The 22,556-nt window shown below is 35.6% G+C and overlaps 1 pseudogene; it reads right to left on the bottom strand.

The window, feature by feature from the left end:
- Positions 1 to 18,076: 18,076 nt before the first annotated feature.
- On the bottom strand, positions 18,077 to 22,556 carry LOC120196830 (annotated as a pseudogene).

Below are 22,556 nucleotides of genomic sequence, written 5' to 3' on the forward strand. Positions count from 1 at the left end.
CAAGGTTGAACAAGTTCTTCTCATTATGAACTTCTTCTCCCTCATCGGATGAGTTCTTCTCATTATGAACTCTCCACTGGAAATGTTGATCCACTTCATTCTATGATGGAATCAAACAAAGCGATGATACTGATCCAACTCCATATGCGATGGATGAGCCAAGTATTATGATGTTCCAACTCTTTATGTGATAGAAACAAGCTAAGGTTAAACAAGTTCTTCTGATTATGAACTTGTTCTCCCTCATCATATGAGTTCTTCTCATTATGAGCTCTCCAATGTTGATCTACATCCTTCTGTGATGGAATCGAACAAAGTGATGATGTTGTTCCAACTCCATATACGATGGATGAGCCAAGCTTGAATAAGTTCTTCTCATTATGGACTTCTTCTCCCTCATTGGATGAGTTCTTCTCATTATGAAATCCCCCATTGGAAATGTTAATCCACCTCCTTCTGTGATGGAATCGTGCTAAGATTGAACAAGTTCTTCTCATTATGAACTTATTATCCCTCATCAGGCGAGTTCTTCTCATTATGAACTCTCCCATTGGAAATGTTGACTGGTTTATCCTCTATTTGAAAATTTTTAAACCTGCAAAAGATTATCACATATCAGTGATTTGCATTTAAAGTACCCAAAGGTAATGACCTGAAGGTCCTTAATTTTTGCCAAGATCCATTTCTTTCAATGGTAACTGATATGGAATGATTTTTTTACTGAAATCTTCTTCTTCCTCATGAAGTCGTGAAATAAAATCTTTGTTGACTCTTTAAATTCCTGTCAGATGTTCAAAACTTGATGAAAAATGAATGTGTATGCTCATATTTTTGCAAATGCCTAAATATGCATGATATGATTTTTGCGTTTCGAGTTATAAGGTCTTGTAGATCTCTGTTTTTCTATTTTCTTCAAGTTCTTTTCTTTGTTAGGTCTTTACCTGATTCGTGATCCTAACCTTCTTCATAAATAAAATTAAGATTGATCTCTTAATATTCTATTCTTGCCTCTGCCCTGGAGTTGCCAGAGATATGCCTTGGAACGAACTTTGTTATTATTATTTTATTTTTTATTTTTTCATTTGGGCTATTAACATCTATTGTGTCGCCTTCTGTCAACCACTTGCTTCAATGAGTGTAAATATCGACATGGTGGCTTGTCTTAGATCCCTTGTATTTTATAGGTTAATTTAAAGTAATACCGAGAAATTACTTGTTTGAAATTGAGTTATGTCAGTCTGTTTGTGACATGAAGAAATGAATGATCTAAAACTTGAAGTGATAATCATGGCAATTGAAAGAATTGAGTAAATACTCTGGAAATAAAAGGCATATGTCCTAATGAATTCTAGCATAAATGTTCTTGAATCAGTTAATTTAACACCTCGAGGTGATCCTCTGTTTGGGAGATCTCAATGTCACGAAGCTGTCTATAGATGTGAAGTCTCTCGCGAATGACCAAAATTTCAAGCGGGTTTACTTCCTAGATACCCCAATACCAAAATCATTTGAGCCACCTTTTCAGGTTTTCAATTCAAATACTCATTTTGGTTTCAAGACATCCTTTATGGATTTTCATCTTGAACCCTCATTTTTATTTTCATTTTTCTTTTATTTTTCTTTTTTCTCTTTTTTTTCTCTTTTTTTCTTTTTTTCATCATCATTTTCTTAAGCGTAATATTTCTTGACAGAGTCTGAATTTATTGGGTTACTCATCATTTTTTTTCGTCCATCTCTGGCAAAACCAACACTCATCCGGAAAAGGCCTTTTTAATAACGTATGACCCTTCCCAATTAGACATTGATTTCCCACATAAATCTTTATGAATAGGTAAGATCCTTTTAAGCACTAGATTACCCTCTCAAAATTCTCTCGGGCAAACTTTCTTATCATAGGCTCGCATCATCCTTTTTATCTGTTCTTGACACATAGCTTTCAGTCTATTTTCTTCAATAAGATTTAGTTGATCAACCCGAGATTGAACCCATTTGGCTTCATCTAACTCTACTTCTTTCAAGACTCAAAGTGATGGAATTTCAACCTCAATGGGTACGAATTCTTCTGTTCCATAGATCGAAGAGAAAGGGGTTACCCCTATCGATGTTCGCACAATGGTCCTATATCCATATAGGGCAAAGGGTAATTTCTCATGCCAATCTCTGTAGGTTTCAATAGTCTTCGTAATGATCATTTTGATGTTTTTGTTGGCTGCTTCCAATACCCCATTCATTTTCAGACGATAGGTTACGAAGTTGGTATGTTTTATCTTAAACTGCACACATAGTTTGTTCATCATCTTGTTATTCAGATTAGTAGCATTATCTGTGATAATCCTTTTAGGCAACCCATAACGACATATTATTTCTCTCTTTATGAACTTGTAAACTGTAGATCTCGTGTTATTGGAATATGAAGCAACCTCTACCCGTTTAGTGAAATAATCAATTGCCACTAAGATAAAACGATACCCATTTAAAGCCTTTGGTGCGACTCCCCAATTACGTCCATACCCACATGGAAAATGGCCAAGGTGAGATCATAACAAGTAGAGGTAAAGATGGTGCCTGAATTTTATCCGCGCATATCTGGCATTTGTGGTATCTTCTTACAGAATTGACACAATCTGTATGCATCATCGCCTAATAGTATCCATATCTCATGATTTTCCTAGCCATAGATAAACCATTTGCATGTGTTCCACCATGCACTTATTTCATAATGCTCTTTGCTTCTTTGGTGGTCACACACCTTAACAAGACTTGATCACTACCCCTTCTATATAAGATTTCTCCATCGAGGAAATATCCAACTACCATTTTTCTGATTGTTTTCTTGTCGACTTCACATGCACCTAGAGGATATGTTTGGTATCTCATATACTGTAAGATATCATAGTACCCTGGATGACCGTCCACTTCTTCTAGGAGATAATAAAATGTCAGGGTTTCATACACTTGCATCTTGATTAGCATCATGTATATTTTCCTATTAGCCTTAAACATTGTAGCCAACATAGCCAGAGCATCTGTAACACCCCAACCCGTACTCGATTTGGATACGAATCTGAGGTGTCACATTGACTTTTCAAATCATTGACTCTTAAAAGTAGTGGAAAATTTAAACTTTTATTTGTATTAAAATGGTAGAACCCTTGAATTAAAGTAAATAATAAAAACTCACATTCATATTTAAATAAAATACTTAATAATTTACATAAATACAAAGAGTATAAGTTTACAAAATAGATCAGAGCATTTCAATTTAAAATGTATAGTACATGCCAACAAAATTACCAAAATAAAGAATCTACGTTCAAACTGGTCTGATCTGACCCTCCTCAAGAGTATGATATCCTCTTCTAGCTTTATTCTTCTGCTTTCTTCGAACCTAGGTGTTAAATAATCACATGCTAAGTCGATGACTTAGTGAGGCAAGTATGATTCAAATAAAACTTTGTAAACTAAATTTTTATTCATTTCATAAAAACATTTCATAAGGGATTCAAATTACTTTACATAACAAGAATGTATACTTTTATACATGGTTCAGTTTATATAACTTTGTTTTCAATAGCCCAATGTATATTATTGAGAACTCTAGGTATTTGAGTATATTGAGGTTGTCCAATAATGTTGTCACCACAAATCACATAACTTGCACCGAAGTGCCATATATTTGTCCCGAAAGACCACATAGTTTTGTCCCGAAGAACCACATAGAACCCTCCACTCTTGGCATACCAATTATACCTCTAATTCTTTTACATATACCTTGGGCTTTTTAACCACATAATTATTTATCATTTCATTATTCATAGTGTGTCTTGTTCACATAAGCACTTTCACATCGAGCATTTTCGTATATGCACATTCACATATCACAATTTCATAATCATGTACAAATAAACATCAAAACATAGCTTAAGAAATATAGCTTGAATAAAACATTGTAGAAATATAACATAAAAGAAATAGAAAGGTTTTCGATCAAAAACTCTAAGGTTGGATTATCGCAAGTCGTCCTCATATCGAATATTAAATAAGTAAATTTCACTCACCTTTGCCTCACGTAAGTTCTAGAAAAAATCCTTATCACTGTTGATCGGTAACTTATAATGTCGAATCACCCATAATTTTTCTTCGTTCAATGTCTACACAATAATACAATCGAAATGAATATTGAAGTTCATATTATTATTAACCAATCATTAACAACTTAAGCTAAAAGAAACACCTAATTCACAATTTCAGGCGCACTAGTATCGGTACCCCTCCTACAGTACCAATACTTCCCTTCTACGGTATCGATACCCACTTCAGTACCGATACCATTTTGGCATTCTGGAATTTCATACTTGATAATAGTATCGATACCTTACTCTTGGTATCGATACTCTCATTTCAGTATCGATACAATCATCAATCAGTATCGATATTGTTCCTCGAATTTCAAATTATTTTTGCCTTGAAGTATCAGTACTGATCTTCTAGTAATGATACCCTTGCCCAGAAATTACCTATTTCTTTCAAAAATTAACCAAAACTCACCCAAATCTCCCACTTTTATCTCCTTTCATGCCTATTAACTCAACTACGCTTAGTAAAACCAACTTATATCACTTTAACACTCCTAAACATCCAAAATCCCACTAAAACACTTGAGAATAAAAATCATGTCATATTTTCAATCATGTTCTAAATCATTTATAATACTTCAAATCCCTTAATTAGACCTTTGACAAGTCAAATATGCCTTTAGAATTTGAATTACTACTCAGTCTCATCAAATCTCCTAACAACCCATTTTACAATTTCATCACTAATTCACTCATCTTTTAGTTTTAATCCACCAGAAGCTTTCCTTAAGCTTATATATCACCCAAAGAACAAGAATCAACTTAAAAATTCAAGGAACAAACAACTTGAAATCAACTCACCTTTGAAATGGAGCTCAGGAAAAATATGAAGAATATAACAATGGTTTCCAGATTTTTCTTTCTCTTTCATTCTCTCATGTGTTTTATATCCATTAAAAGGGAATATAAAACTCTTTTCCTTTAAAAAGACCATAATGCCCTTTCAATATTCCAACTTTGATATCAAATCCTAAACAAAATTTCCAAAATTAATCCTTGAACTTTTCACTTTATTTCAATTAAACCACTAAATTTAAATTCTTATATTTTTGTCACTGACTCGGTGTTTGGGGTATTACATCATCGGTCATTTGATTATCCTCTCGGGGAAGATATCTTAATGTAACATCCTTAAATTCTTTTAATAGTTCGAGGACCAAATTTTGATATTCAATTAATTTTGGGTCATTTGTCTCTCATTCTCCCCTTAGTTGATACACTACTAAGGAGAAATCTCCATATACCTTAAGTGTTTTGACTTTTCTTTCGATGGCTGCTTTTAACCCCATAATACATGCTTCGTATTATGCCATGTTGTTGGTGCAAAAGAATTCCAATCTACTTGTGAATGGATAATAGGTTTCTTCTGGGGAAATCAACACTGCCCAATTCCTTTCCTTAAAGTGTTAGAGGCTTCATCAAAGTATAATTTCTAGGATTTTTCGTCCATGGTACTCGTATGGGAAATTTAAGTTTAAAGGCTTTTAATCTTCCGAGGCAGTACTCGCAAGAAAGTTGGCTATGGAACTCCATTGTATTGCCTTTTGGCTCACATACACAATATCAAATTCAGATAACAACATCTTCCACCTCGTCAGTCTGTCAGTCAATGCAGGAGATTCCATCAGAAATTTTAAGGGATCCATCCTCGATATTAACCACGTAGTATAGTATAACATGTACTTCTTGAGCCTTTAGGTTGCCTAAACTAAAGCACAACACAACTTTTGAATCGGTGGGTATCGAGTCTTGCAATTGGTGAATTTCTTGCTCAAGTAATAAATGGCTATCTATTTTTCCCTTATTCATCATTTTTCCCTAACACGTACCCCATTGAATTCTTGAAAACCGTTAAGTATAGAATTAACGGTCTACTAGACACTGATACTACTAGGATTGGAGCATTGGACAGGTATTTCTTAATAATATCCAAAGTCTCTTGGCATTCATCGTTCCAAACTTCAGGGTTATTATTCATGAGCAATCTAAACATTGGATCGCATTTATCAGTCAGCTGAGAAATGAATTGAGATATATAGTTCAGTCTTCCAAGGAACCCTTAAACCTCTTTTAGTGTATGAGGTATTCAAATATATTAAATTACCTTGATTTTGTCTGGATCGATCTTGATTCCTTTTTGACTCAGCATGAAGCCAAGTAATTTACCTGATTTTACCTCAAATATGCGTTTAGCTGGATTAAGCTTTAATTGATAATTTCTCATCCTTTGGAAGAGTTTTCTTAGGTTCTGTATATGTTCTTCTTTGGTTCAGGATTTGATAATCATGTCATCCACATATACTTCAATTTCCCTATGCATCATATCATGGAAGAGAGTTACCATGGTTCTTTAATAGGTTGCCCCAGTATGTTTTAATCCAAACGACATTACTTTATAGTAAAAAGTGCCTCGTATAGTTATAAATGTTGTTTTCTTCATGTCTTCAGGATTCATTTTGATCTGATTATATCCCAAGAAGATATCCATGAAGGAAACCATGAATGCCCTGTAGTGTTGTCCATTAGAGTATCTATATGAGGCAAGGAAAATTGTCTTTTAGGCAAGCCCTTTTAAGGTCCCGATAATCCATGCACATGTGAACCTTCCCATCTTTCTTAGGTACCAGAACTGTATTGGCTACCCATTCGGGATACTTTTCCTCTGGAAGAAAACATGCATCAATTTGTTTCGTCACTTCCTATTTGATCTTTAATAGCATCTCTGACCTCATTATCCTAATTTTCTACTAAACTGGCTTGCATTCTTGTCTAATTGGAAACCTATGGACTACTATATCAGTGCCTAACCCAGGCATATCTTGGTATGACCATGTAAAGATATCTCTAAACTCTTGGAGTAAACTTATCAATTCTAGCCTTATTCCAGTTGAGAGAGCAGTGTCAATTTTTATCTCTCTTCATTTCTGTTATTCCCAAATTCACAAGCTTTACTTCTTCCTTCTAGGGCAGAATCTGTTTCTCTTTCTTTTCCATGAATCTTAATAACTTGTTAGGAACCTCACAGTCTTCCTTATCATTGCACTTATTAACTTCTTCCAAACACAAAGGTCGCTCAAAATCTATGTTGTGACTGACTTCAGGAACATTCATGCTAGTATTATTGTGACATCTGAATAAATTTAGCTCGGATATATTAGAATATGAATGTAAAGAATAAAAAATTCATAATAAAGAATATGATGCAGAACGTGATACAAAATACGAAGAATAAAAATGATTTCCATTTGAGAAATAAGAAAATTATCTTTCATTAATCAACTTTGGTAACATTGATTTCTACAAAAAGTTCTTTTGATACTTTTAAATGCTAACAAAAATTATCTTTGAGCATCACTTTGAATTAGCCCTAAACACTACATGGAGGTCTTCTATCGTCTAATTGTCGAGTTCTTCACCAGGGAAGCAAGGACAAATTCCAGCTAAAAACTTTCCAGGCTGGTTGCCCTTGGTAATCATGTTGACAAGTAGTCCTTCCAAAGTTTCTCCTATCATATTCTATTTTTTTCATCAGCTCCTCAATCTTGATAGTATTGGTCAGTTGTTGCTCCATATTGTATACTCCTCCAAACTTGAAATAACTCTCAATAGAAGGGAAGAACATACGTTCCCCAAGGATATCCTTACTTTTCATTCTGCCTTTTCTTGCTTCAACCCTCTTTCTCTTCTCTTGGCCACATTTTTAGAATATGGGCTTGAATTCAAACCCAAAATGATCCCTCTTTCACTCAATAGTTATGGTTCATACCATCTTGTAGATTCCTACCCAATTATTTTTCAGTCTTTTCCCCCTTCTCAGAGTTTGTATTAATGCCATCTTGGTATAATCAGATAGCACGAGGTGTTAAATTTTGCTTCCTTCAACAACATATGATGTATTGATGAACTCTAAAGCCCTGAAGGAGCATTCCAAGGCATCCTCGTTGACGTCGATATATGGGCATCGGATGTTACTGAAATAATGATTTCTTCTTCAACCCCGATGCTGACCAACTTCCCATCAATCACGAATTTCAACTTCTGATGTAGAGACGAATGAACTGCCCCTACAACATGGGTCCAGGATCTTCCCAATAAACAGTTGTAGGTCGAGTGGATGTCCATCACAACAAATTTAATGTTGTATATGGTAGTTCCAATCAACAAGGGTATCTTCGTTTTACGCATCACGTCTTTTTGGGTTCCATCGAATGCACTGACAACATTGTGGTAAGCTCTTATATGTGAGCTATCCATGGGCATCCTCTGCATTGTAACCAAAGGCATCACGATTAGTGCGGACCCATTGTCTGTTAAAACCCCTAGCAGGACATGGTCGTGATAATGAGTAGTGATATTTAAAGCTTTGATGGATCCCATCCCACCATATGGGATCTCATCATCAGTGAATGTGACATAATTGTCTATTAATGTGATATAATTGTCTGCAGCTATATGTCCCACGATTCGATCTAATTTATCTGTCGATATATCCTCAGGGATGAATGTTTGGTTTAGCTTTTTTGGCAAGGCATTATGATGCACCCCTGAATTGATTAACAGATCTAATATTGAGATTGGCTTGTTCCTTGTGAAGTTGCTCTACTACGTTGTATTCACTATGCTTTAGGAACCTCAGGAATTCACGAGCCTGAGTTTCTTTCACTGGCTCGTTAATTACTGGTGGAGGTTCTTCGTTAAAGATTTTTGACACTACTGCTACCTTGGCTTTCATCTTGTTTGGCTCTATGGACGTCTCGGGTGAGTTGTACCACTTCACAACACACCCAGATAAGCTATCATGGAAATATTGTATCAACAGTTTTTCATTTTTGGTATAGCCAGCCATTCTTTTACAATACATAGTGAGGTGGGCAGATGGACAGTTGGCCCTATCGTACTTTTTGAAGTTCGATATAATGAACTTTATGGGGAGGATAAAGGTTGGGGACTACCTTAGCTCTCTGGCGTCCATTTCATAAAATGACTCAATTACTTCTATCAACTTTAGCCTTTCCTCTATATTCTTAAGTTGTTGAGTGAGCTCACTATTGACTTTCTCTTTTTCTGCCAATTCATTATTCGGGTGACAGTTCTTCGATGCCCGATTCTACAGGTCTTACTCTGGCTACATATGGATAATTTACTAGGAACGAAGGATATGGGTGGTGGTGTTGGTTGGCCACATAGACTCCAGGTCGAGTCTCATGTGGAGCTGGAGATTAAATAGAAACATGCACATGTGTAAAACCTATAGGATGCAGGGGATCTGGTGTAAAACCCGATGGACGCTGAGGGTCAGAGGCATAGCCAGCTAGGTGAGATGATTCAGGTCCAAAACTTGGTGGATGTAAGGGTTCCTTGTTGAACGATACTGAATGGTCAGCAGTGGCCTTTCCAGCAGTCGAATATTTTTTAAATATGTCCTCAATCGGCTTCAGTAAGTCAAGCTGTGAGCTTGTCGTATCTGCTTCGATTTTATTCAGCCTCTCTCTCATTTCTTCTTGTGTGTCTCATTGATATTGCTCGATTCAGGCTAGTCTCTCTTCCATTTTCCTGGTTGACTTACGAGTACCGTAGGGGTGTGAGGTGAAGGTCAGGATCATTACAAACAATTAGAAATCATATTTTATAATTTAGTGTCTTATTAAATAAATGAATCTTAGAATTACATGTATTAAGAGTTAAAGATTAAAAAAAAGAAAATGCTAGTGCAAAATATAGTGATTCCAAAATAACCAATTCATTCAAAAAGTTTTCAACAACACATAATGCCTAAGCACTTAGGGAAAGACAGTACATCAACAGAGAACTACATATAATATCTAGCCCTATCTATTGACTTCTTGAGCTCCATCATCATTTCAATAACGCGTCGTTCTTCTTTAGATTCTGGAACCACAAAAATTCTCAAGGCAACAACTTCTTTAGAACCCTCAAAGACTTGTTGAGAAACCCTACTAGATTGATCTATTGTCTTCTCTATCGCTTCATGTTGCATCTGAATGGTATCATTAGCTTGACGAGTGTATTTCTAAGCTCTTGATTAGTTAAAGGTCGGTTTCCTTCTAGCTGTTGGATTCATTCATGGCCTCTTTGCACTGTAGCCTCTAACTCAATAATCTTATTCTTCAAAGCTTTATTTTTTTTGTATAGCCATTTCTTGGGCTGATGAGTAAATCAACTTACCTCCTTCCAACTCAGCTATTCTTTTCTTCAAGGCTTCATTCTCTTTTTGAAGAAAAATGTCATTGTTATTGTAAGGATTATGAAAAGCCTCCTCCAAGCTAATTAGTTTTGATTCACATTGTTTAATTTGTGCTCGCCTCTGCTCTAACTCTTGATTGGCCTTATCCCTTTGTTCCCTTAATCTCTGGGCATGTTACACATCTCGCTTCTTTTCTTCCTGGCTTATTCTCTTACTTTTTTCTACTCCATCTAGTTTCATTTTCAAAGCCTTAGCAATATGATGTAGGCCCTTACATTTCATGTTCTTTTCTAAGTCTCTGAAATCTCGATCCAGGGCATAAAAATTCTCTTGGATTATTTCCTTTTCCTTGGTTAACTATTTTACCACCCCATCTCACTTTACTAGTTCAAGTTCCCACATTATTTTCTCATTTGATAAACTTCATTGCTCCTTTTCTCTATCCAGATTCATCAGCCTGACTTTTTCTCTTAATAGCTTAGCTTCAGTCGAGAGCCTTCTTAATTGTTTCTCCATGGTCAACTCATCTTCTAAATTGGGTTTTGGGGTATTATCATTGATTCTCCATGTCCTCCAAACCTCATAGGTCGATATGAATGATGGTTTTATCATCTTGAAATCCATAAAACATTGTTTTTGCCAAGCAGTGTATATCTTCAAGATTCGGTCTCTATAATTTAGGGTAGAAAAGGAAAAATATATCTCTTTCAATCCACGAGTAGCTGGTATGAATCTTCAGGCACTAAACTATCGAAGTATCATCAAGTAAGTGTAACCAATTCCTCCCCATAGTCCATGTGATATAACAATGTTTTCATTGTCGCATCTGTATAACATGTCTTCCTTGGATGACCAATACGTTCTCTAGACTACTTCGGTATCTTTCATATTTCGTAAGGCCTCAATCTAATCTTTTCTTTTACGAGAGTCTAGAATATGGAACTTGTCAAGGAAATCCGCCAAGGGAGAGAAATCTAACTAATGTTTTTTAGACCAACCCTTTTCCACTATCCAAGAATAGCTCCACCACCATACCATCAATAGAGATACATAACTAGTAAACTGACCTCCACCTGATCACCTACACTAGTTTAAAGACATGAATGTTTCTACTAGGATGGTCGGTGCATGATATGTTTTACTAGTAATGACTTTCACAAAATCTATTATGGAAATATCAAAGTGATATTCCTTTCTCGGGAAAACTAATAAACCGTATACTGCAAGTGTAAACTGATCTCTTCTTTTCTTGGATGGTGCTTGCTCATAGATCAAGCTTTTTAATTAAGCACACGAGATCCCGTAGCTCTAAATATGCTCTTCGACCCATTCTTTTGTCTTCCTAGTCAGAGTGACAATCTTGGTTGCGAATCTTTTGGGTCGGATCACCTTAGTGTAAAGTGAATGTCTTTTGACATTTGGTATGTTCAGCAAAACAGTATATTCTTCGAGGGTAGGGGTTATGTAAACTTTGCCAAAGGTGAAACAATGATACGCGAGATTCCAACACTCCGCCAAAGTTAAACAACAATTGTATTGATCGGTACTCTTAATAACTCTACTATGTCTCCATAGACTTCTTTGAACAGTGTTTTCTCAGTCTCATCCCAACTAGCCCAAATTCTTGATAACTTTGCCCAATGTGCTTGCTTGACTCCAATAATAACCTTCTCTGGCATCAAGATTCTTCACCATCTGCAATATTATCCCCAAATCGCGCTTGTCCATACTCTGACCAAGTCTAAACATTTATCACATTCTCGGTTTTATCGGAAGACATTGCTGCCTCAAGCCTTTTTTACAGTAACCAAATAATTCGGGAATCAGTATCTTCTATGCAATGTTATGAAATGAGAATGAAAATGATACATGCAAAAAAGAGACAAAATAAATATGTTAGTAAAGTTAAATAAAGAATTCAAAGAATAATGAATGTTAATTAAATTAATTCGAAGAATAACAACTACTAATTATAGACATAAAATACACAAAATAAAATTAAAATCCTAACCGCATGCGTTCTAATCCTCTTAGGTTATCCACATGGCTCTAGCAGGGTAGGTCTACTAAATTCTTAAGATGAGGTTTGGTTCTAAGAAGGTTCTCAAGCCATCTTTACAACCTACTAAGGTTGACTCTGATTCTAGCACATTACAGACTTGTGAATCGGATTCAGCTCAGGGGATCACACCACTAAAAGCTTATCTCGGAACTGATATCCGGAGAGGCAACTTAGGATGCTTTCCAGAGGTAATTTTTCAGACCCACACGAGAAAGCCCAATGCTCCCTATGAGGTTTGACGTTTCCCCTACTTAAATAAATTGGTATTGAGCTTGGGTTTAGGGCTATGATATGCAACAATCCTAAATATTCACAAAAGTATAAGCATTAACCAGAGAAAATCTTTTTTCTTTTTTCTTCTTTGAAACAACACAATGAACTGTAAATTAAATAATTTTGAACTCATAATTTCTAGAATCCTAAATATAGGGTAGCCAATTAGTGGCTTGATTCTCAAGTTGTTTTGGAAAACAAAATGTTTCCCCAGCGGAGTTGAACTTGGTACGACTTAGGGGTTTTCTTTGAAAAGGTTTTGAAATGTGAGGAGTCACCACCAATCATTTTAAGGTGTGATCAGGACACCATAAAAATCGGGTGATTTTAATAAAACATTTTATTTTTATTAAAATACCAAGTTTAGGGTTTATAAAAACCAAAAAATAAGTTCGGGAGTTAGTTATGGGTGGGTAAGGATTAGCACTCCCACAACGCCCAAAAATTGGTACCTAGTTGATTACCCTATATTTAAAATCAAAAATTTTGAGTTTGAACTTTATTTATTGTAAAAATCATTATGGATGCAAAGTTTAAAAGGGTATTTGTTTATTAAAGCCTATAGTATTCGCCCCCTAGCATGAATGCGGGAGATCAGCTGTTGTGCCCAATAACCAAACATTGCCTCGATATTTTAGAAATCATGATGCAGTCTTGAAAAGTATGTTGACCCATTTCGAGAATCACCAGTAGTCACCCCCTGAGCATACTTGCAGGAGATATAATATTGACTACCTAATAAGTGAACATTGCCTTGTGTTTGAAAATATATGTAATTAATCAGTCAATCGATTTATAATCCTAAGTTTACTATGTGAATTTGTTAAATGATTTCTAGCTAAAAGTTGTCAAATTATGTAATTAAAAAAATCTAGAGGACTAAACCTAAAAATGTAGGTTATAATATTAATCATATTTGATTTTAACTTGTTATTAAATCGAATGATCGAGATGGTCCCTTGAGCATTTAGGTGAGGGCCAACTCAGATTACTCCCTAAATTAAAGGGACTAGATTAAAATCTAACCTAAAGTGGAGGCTCTAAAAGGACTAAAATGAAAGGAACTAAAGTCCAGGGACCTAAGTGTAACGTCTAAAGTAAAAGGTCTAAATCTATAATAGCTAAAGTTTAAGGACTAACCAATAAATCAAAGCTCTAATAATTGTTCTAATTAACTATTAAAAATTAAGGGATTGAACTAAATAAGTTTTAAAATTAGTCAATGATTAACAATTTGGTAATTTGAACAATCGACTCAAGTAATCAAGCATTTTATATGAAAACTCGAATCTAATTGTTCCTTAATTAAAACTAAGATGAAACCCTAATTACTAAATCAAATTTTAAGTTTAAAGATATAATCTAAGGACAAATTCTAAAAAGGCTAATTAAATTAAATAAATATATAATGAAGGCCTACATTTTAAATATCAAACAAACAATTATATAAATTAAATGCAAGAAAGAAATAAACAAATAAACATATTTTAATTGAAATCTAATAAATTACATATAAAGGTATTGAATCGAATTGACATTAAATTAATAGGATTACAAAATATGAACATGTAATAATTGGACCAAATTAAAATAAATTAAAAATTAAGTAACTGAATCAAAACAAAATAAAAAACAGGTTATGACCAAAATATAAAAACACGCTGAAACTGGAGGGACTAAAGAATAATTATTCATTTTTTACAAGCCTAAAATACACTATTAAATAAAAATGCAAAAATTATAAAATCAATCCAACAAAATTAAAATAAAATTAAATAATCCCTACAGATGACCAGAATGCAAAAATATGCTAAAATCAGGGGGACATGAATGTAATTATACCAATCAATACATAGCATGAAAAATGGGAAAATAACGAAATGGATGCAATATAAAAAAAGGGAAAATAATATTTTTGGTCCTCGTAGGTGACCAAAGTGCAAAAACACGAGAATCTTAGGGGGGTTTAAGACAAAATAACCCCTAATTTTATATTATAAAATCTACTTTTCTTCATTTTGTAACTTAAAACAAAAAAAAAACTCTCATCTTCTCTCTACTTTTCCTCTACTTGGTCGACCCCCAGTCGGCCCCTTAGCCTCTGTCTCGACTGCTGTTTCGGCCACCACACACGGTGGCCGGAGTTCCTAAACCGACCCAAAAAAAACCTATATGCTTCATTTCACTCTTCTAAATCTTAATTTGGGGTCAAAATTACCAAATACTGCTCCTAAATACCCTAAAAAAACCTCAACGTTTCGGCTCTCCCCTATCTCTGACCACTGCGAAGATGAACTGACCCTTCGGTTCGACTCCCCTCTCAGATAACTCTCCGACTTCCTTATGTTTTTTATTATTATTTTTGAAACTTGCTAAAAAACGAAGAAAAAAATTTACCTATGAAAATGTTTGTTTTTCTTTCTTTTTGTATTGCTTCAAAAATCAATGGGAAAAAAGTCCCCATACATGCTTTGTCTCGGGATTTTATACCTGAACCTTACAGAGATATAAATAAAAAAATTACAAAAGGAAACCTAATATATTGTCATCACTGTTTGTGATGATTTTGGGTTTTTAATGCCCCAAATTTTTTAGGGTTTATTGAGATCTCTAACAGATTTGTTTGGCTAGGCTTGACGACGGCGGCGACGATCGGTACGGCTGGACGTGGAGCGAGTTTGATTGGCGGCTATGGGGCTCAACTTTGGCGGCGGTGGCGACAACTGATAAGATGTGTTAGGGTTAAGGTTAGGTTAGATATTTAGGGTTTTGGTTTTGGGCACAAGATTGGGTCTTGGTTTGGGTCCGAGTATTTTGGATATTGGGTTTGTAACTGGATTGAAATTTTTGGGTAATAGGTTTGAATATTGGGTAATGGGTTTATAATAAATAATAATAATAGTAATATTTATTTGTAATAATAATGATAATAATAATATATAACATATAGTTGAAAAATGGTGATTACAATTGGATCTACTGAAACAAATATATATCAATCATCCAACCAGTCGACATAGGGCTTGGGATCCTCTAAAACTGAGCTTGTCGACAACATAGGATGAAGTTTCTTCTCCAATGGTACTAGTGTCGGCCATGCACCTAACAATCCTACCTCATAAATGTTATCGAGCACATACTTGCGTTGATAAATTAAGAATAAAGCTCTCTAGTCCACGAGCTACTTCAACCCCCCAAAAGTATATCAAAGTACATAAATTTCATGTGAAAACAATCATTGAGATAGGACTTAAGTTTTTGTATGGTTTCCGAATGATTTCCGTAGATGATAATGTAATTCAACATAGAACCATCCTATGCCTAAAGTGAATAAGACATAGTCCAAATATGATTGCTTGAACTCATAAATCTTTAACGCATTAGATAATTTCGTGAACTAGCATCTTGGAGCATGTTTTAACCCATACAATGACTTTTGTAGGCGACACCCTTGGTTTGGACCGACAACATTAAAATCATGAGATAATTTCACGTAAACCTCTTTATGAAAATCACCATGAAGAAAGCCTTTTGTTTTTCCTAGTAGTAAAGAGGCTAGAGCCATTTAACATTAAGGGGCGTTAGACCTCAAGTGAGGTGGCCCATAGAAATCACGGTGAAGAATACTTTGTAAAGCAGGTGGAGCTTCTGAGATGATACGAGTGGTTCCATCGATATTGACATCAGTTTTAGCAAGGTTATCCGTAGCCGAATTTGCTTTACGCTTGATCAACTTGAATTCCAACAACTAACTACGAGAAGAAAGCTGACTAATCATGCGAAGAAGGGCCATGGGAGACGATGAGGGAGCAACAGAAATAATTAAGTTATATTGCCTCTGTGTTGTCCGTTTAACATTGGATCTTGTCATAAACATAGTTCCAAGCTAGATTAAGCCACTCATATATACCCCAAAGTTCAGTTCGGAGGACGGTAGGTTACTCCTCGGGGCTTCGTATAACGCCTCCAATAACACTGCGGGAGTTGCGGGGATCAACTACATCATCTGTGTTTAGAGTAGCCCAACTACTCGCTGCAGGGGACAATTGGATAGATTCAGGATTCCTCGGTGGTGGAGTTGATAGAGCCGGTGGATCATTGTAGCATTGAGCCCAAGATGCACTAGTATGAAATAGTTCTATATTGGAAAGGCCTTCACCGTTAAAGATTGTGGAGTTACGACGATTCCAAACCTGCCATATTAGTGATGAGAAAAGGATTTTCCATGGAAGATTTGTACCTGAAAAGAGTTGCGGTGTGGCAAGGTTATCGAGAATCCAACGGTCCAGAGGGAGGTAGAAGAAATATGGCAAGTGCTGATTAGGGATAAGGGACTCCCAAAGATGAGGTGATTTAGTGTAGTCGCGGAGAATGTGCAGTGAAGATTCATCACTGGTACCACAAATTTCACAAGCAAGATCGCTAGTAAGATTGCGTTTCCACCTATTCACGTTGGTGAGAAGCCTGTCGCGTAAGGAGAGCCAAATGAAATGTTTTGTGTTCAGGAACCTGGATTCTCCAAATTGATGTCCAGCTACTCCTTGGCTGCCAAGTAGAACTAGAAAGTTTGTTATTTGCAGATTTGACCGAGAAGTTTTCATGTTTTCCGCATTCCCATATACAACGATCCTTACCCAAGGCTAGAGCCCGTTGGAGTATATATTTACTGTGATAATAGTAACGGAACATAGTGATATAGTTTGAAGGGTCAATTTAAAAACTTCAAAAACTTTAGAAGTTTAAAATAAAATTTAAAGAGTTCAGTTTATATATATTTTAAAAAAAAAATTGAGGTCTAACTAAACTTTTTGAAATTTTGAGAGGCTTAAAGGATTTTTTTTATTACCAAATCGACTGGTAAATGAATTTTGCTCATGTATTGGGCTGACAATTTCCTAATAACAAAACTTCCTCATTCAAACAGTAGCAATCAAACCCAGAACCATAAGACATTCAATCAGCAAAAGTAAACCAAAGACGAACAAAATTGATAGATTAACCCATTGTAACGAAAAAGGAAGGGAAAAACCCACAGAAACAAAGCTAACTTGCATCTCATAAACAATTTCCCAACTTTTTATATTCTGACGAAAAGAAAACATAAATAAAAAACAAGTATTTACTTTTGTTGTGTCACGTCATGCTAGCAACCCATTTAGTAATGTTAGAATGAGATACTAAATGTATTTGTTGCACATGATCCAATGGTCCTTTTTCCCACTCCATTTTTTTTTAATTCCAAATAGAATGCAAAATGGGTTTTATAGGAGGCATTTTTCAGTTGCAATAGTAATAATAATAATATAGAGATCCGAGCATATAAAATTAACTGGGTTATATTACACATACAATTCCATAAAGTCCAGAAGATGGTTGCATAACTCATTAGAAAGCAACACCCTACAATATATGGCAAATATATTGACATGCTGGAGACCAAAACTAGCATCGCAAGATAACTGCACTAAATTATGATATCAAATACTTTTGCCTCCGACATTTGCCGGAATCACCTATTCAGTACCTCGAATGACTTCTTACCCTATAATTTTATGCAAACCCTAAATCAGCCTCCAAGCATTACATATCAGGCAACAGAAAACAAGTCCCACTAACAGAGCAGAAAAACAACCTTGGTGAGCAGGAAACCGAACGAGAACGGGAGTGAGAGTGAGACCTAGATCGTGAGCGAGAATAATATCTTCTAGAACTCCTACTAGGACTTCTACTACGTCGATACCTTCTGCAGTAAAAAATTATCCACCAGATACATATTACATCTTTTAAAAGAGCAGAACAAGAAGTTTTCACACTAAAAGACTGCATGTAGCTAAAATGCGTAGTTGCCCTGTAAATATCAGACACAACTGGACGGAAAATATAATCAACAGCAGTTAAGAAAAAATAATCACCCTAAAGCCGTTGACAGGTGGACAACACAAAAGGGGCAAAAAAGGAAAAAGAAAATGCATATGGTATTAACTAAGACAAATTTTCTGGATGTCTATTTTGTTTAAACTTCAGGCCGCTACTCCTCTTTTGTATACCAGGCTACTACAGCATCTTAATACCTCCAAGTTACCTCATAAATAATAAATTAACCGAGGGACAACCCAAAAATTTCATTGTCTTTGGTTAGTTTGCAAGGAGACATTATTATACTGCAGAAAATATTCATCAGCCATATGGATAAAACATAGAGATAAAAATACTTCAAGATATAGCCTTGGAGGAGAGCGACTGTAACTCCTACTGCGGCTGCGATTCCTTTGACAACTTAATCGGCTTGTTTCTGCAAGTTTTTCCAGTCTTTGACACTCCTGTTCTCTCTTCTTATCCATTTCCGCAGCAGTGTCTTTCTTAACTATAGAAGACATTAAACCATATGAATACAACTCCAGAAAATGTGTAACACTACAAACTCTGAAACCATTCGTACCAACTTACTGCCTCTCTTTTCTTCCAAGTATATTTACAGATAAAATAAATAGCTATCTAGGGGGGGGGAAACATGATATGTATACACATACTTTGTTTATTTAACTGTCTGTTCATAATCTTTTTTAGCCGCTCCTGAGGAGTTTCTTTCTTCTCAACCGGCCCCTGTTTGGAGGGGCCTCCAGAGGCACTTGCTTTTGTCAACTTGGCCAAAGTTGGTAGTCCACTGACAGAAAGGAAATACAACTGTTAAATTCAAGGCATGATAAATATGATAATAGAAGCAAAAATTATGGTGATACCTTACTGTTGGTTTTGACACTTCACTGCTCTTTTCTTTATCAAGAGACACACCAGATGCGGGATAAACATGAAGTGCCTCAAGTATTTGACCGGAATATAGCCTGCAGGGAAGGAAAAACATTAGATTCGTCCATAGTTATGGTTCTGTAATATTGGGAAGCATTCACAGAAATTCCAATTCAGGAAGAATGTGAGCTTTAGAAGGGAAGCCTCCTTCCAACTCCCTCTTTCCAGTTATGACGATAACCCTAGGGCAGATATATTTGAAACCAGAAAAGTTTGCCTCAGGCAACAAAATTGGGATAAGCTGCAGCAGAGAAAAGACTGTCCAATCTATCTTTGCAAGAATTAAAGGTGGAGTGCTCCGACCGGTTCAACTTGTCAGACTGAGATGGAGGAGATGATGGTGGAGAAAATCCTTCAAGCCTTACTTCATCCCTGTCTCCAGAGCCTCCAAACTCTGTAATATACTCTATTTTGGAGCCTTCGTTTTACTTCTATGAGAATCATCAGAATAACTACCATGCATATGGCGCCTTGAGTATGGTGGAGAATATGAACGTGATCTTGACCTGAATAGGAAAATCAATACATAAAATCTATTTATGAGCCTCAAATAACAGCTTCAACAGAAATCTAGGAAAGTATATACCTCCTAGAACGTGGATAAGCATCATAGGTTGGACTCCGCCTAGACACCCTGTATGTGGAAAAAGATATCATCAGCAAGTCAGTCATGATGTCATACCCAATTCTAGGGCTGAGCAAAAAAGCGATTAAACCAAAAACCGAACCAAAGTGTTTGGTTGTTTTTTATGATGGAAAAATAAGTATTCTATATTTCAAATAATGAAAATAACTTACAAGCATTATATAAGAATAATTAATTCTTTTTTTTTATTTGAAATTTTATTTTTTTTAGAAATATTTATGTAAAAAGACATTGAAAATTTATCACATAAAAAATAAAAAAATTAAACAAATCCATTTTGTCAAAATAAAGTAAAGAAAGTCAAAATCAAAAATTAACGTGAAACCCGAGAACCAAACCGAATGGATCTCACCCCTACCCCAATTCTACAAGCTCATAACAAATATCTTCTAAAATTTTTACCGGTAGGGGTCATTATGAAGGACTCGTGCTCCAGTTATCCGAGCAGCTTCTCTTCCTCTCTCCCTCTCTATTTGAGAAGCTGTCCTCCTTTCTTTGCGACTCAATTTCCTCTGAAAAGTTTAGAATTTAAGATGTGTTATCAACAATATTAATAATAAACTGCAACTATAAACAATAAATCTTAATGAACTTACAATTGCAGGATCACCTTTGATTACTTCCTTCTGTCTTTTTTCCTCCTCTTTTGCTTTTTTGTCCATGTAAACAAGCCAACCATACCTTTTCACACCAAATTCTTTTGCTATTATATCCATTCCTTCATCATTACTATCATCACTGTTGAAATCCTCATCTTCTTCTTCATCCTCATCCTCATCTTCTTCATCCGCATCAGAAAAATGAGCTTCTTCTTTCCCATTTCCATCATAAGAGAATCCAACTTGGGAATAAGAACCTTTATTGGTTGGTTGTGCTGGCTGTGGTCTGCCAAATATACCCAAAAAAACAAAAAGAAAAAAGCAGCATAACCATAGATAGAAGTCAGACACATCAGCATCAGTGAAATCAACCAACAGGGCACTCAAGATGAAATCATATCGTGCATGCCAAAGAAACAAAAATGAAGGACGCTCATCAGCTGTAGAAACGATCTAAAGAAAAACTTTTAAAAGAAGGCCACCAAATGATCTTTACGATATATGAACCAAAGCCATTGGAAAATGCTTTTTTCCTTCTTTGCAATAAATTAACTACTAAAGCAGAGAATAAACCCCTCAAAGATGATTTCTAAAGGCCATATGGAAAGAAAAATAAAAAGAAACCCAAGTTTATAACTTTGATCCTCTTTAATAAAACTAAGATCTGTCTACATTTATTTCCAAACAGCACGAGACAGAAAACATATCTCCTGCAACCACCATTTATCTCCATGTCTATGATCATACCAGAGCCTCATGCAACACGCAGCATGCATCATGAAGCAAAAGTATTTGTAGAGAACCAGACTCTTAGAAATTTGAATATGCGAACACTAATATTTTTATGGGAAAAACCCTTGAGTAGTATTATCACATGCATACATATCTTATCAAAGGGGTACAAAGAGTATAGGAAAGAACATATTAAACCTGTTTGGTTGAAATGGTGTGATTACTTTTGCCTCCATTTCCAAATTCACTTGTTGTAAACCATCCTCATCGGTAACTGTCAAAAGATACAAGTCTCATCTCATAAAGTTCATTTGATTACTCATCGCTATTCTTATAACAGATTTATATCCTTCTATCTTACATTGCAATAAAAACAAAAAAAGAGACATTGGAAATGATCAGGACTAAACACACAATTTATCGATTCAGAGAAATAACAAAGTACCGACATCCTCTACGGCGATGCTTAATTAAATCTCGATATCGCTCGAAATTAACAAACTCTTCTACTTCTTCTTCTTTTTCGGACTTCTCTTGATTCCTAAAATGGCGTGTCCCGGGCTCCCGAATAAAATCATGTAGGGCTCGGCCATCAAACCTAAATTTTGAGCACAAGGAATTAATTTTTTTAAACCTAGTCTAAAAGGATCCTGGTAATCAAGATAAATGAGAAAACAAAACTACCTATCGATCAAAGTATCTTGTTTTCCATTCCAAGGAATCCTGTAAACAAAAGGAATAAATTAGAGATAATTAATGGAAGAATAAGAAGATCATATAAGGGAAAATAGATGCTGACAAGCCCTGCTGGTCTTGAGTTGCATGATAAAGGGCTTCGTCTCGGTGGATACGGCAGCGAGAGCCGATGACTTGAATGAATTGTTGAGGATCGCCGCGTCTTTTTGGCAAGGTAGATGGCCCGTCTTTGTGCTCTCTTTCGAGCCGCGTCCATCATGTCGTGGACCTTCCTTTCTGATCTCCGCGCTTCGTGCCACATCTTTGAGAACAGAATCGGAGGATTGAAACCCTAAAGAGAGTAATGGATGAAAGAAGACAATCTCAGGATCAAGAATCTGTGGGAAACTTTGTATTGTTT

Source organism: Hibiscus syriacus, unplaced genomic scaffold (genome assembly GCF_006381635.1).
Source record: "Hibiscus syriacus cultivar Baekdansim isolate YM2019G1 unplaced genomic scaffold, ASM638163v2 tig00117034_pilon, whole genome shotgun sequence".
Lineage (NCBI taxonomy): Eukaryota > Viridiplantae > Streptophyta > Magnoliopsida > Malvales > Malvaceae > Hibiscus > Hibiscus syriacus.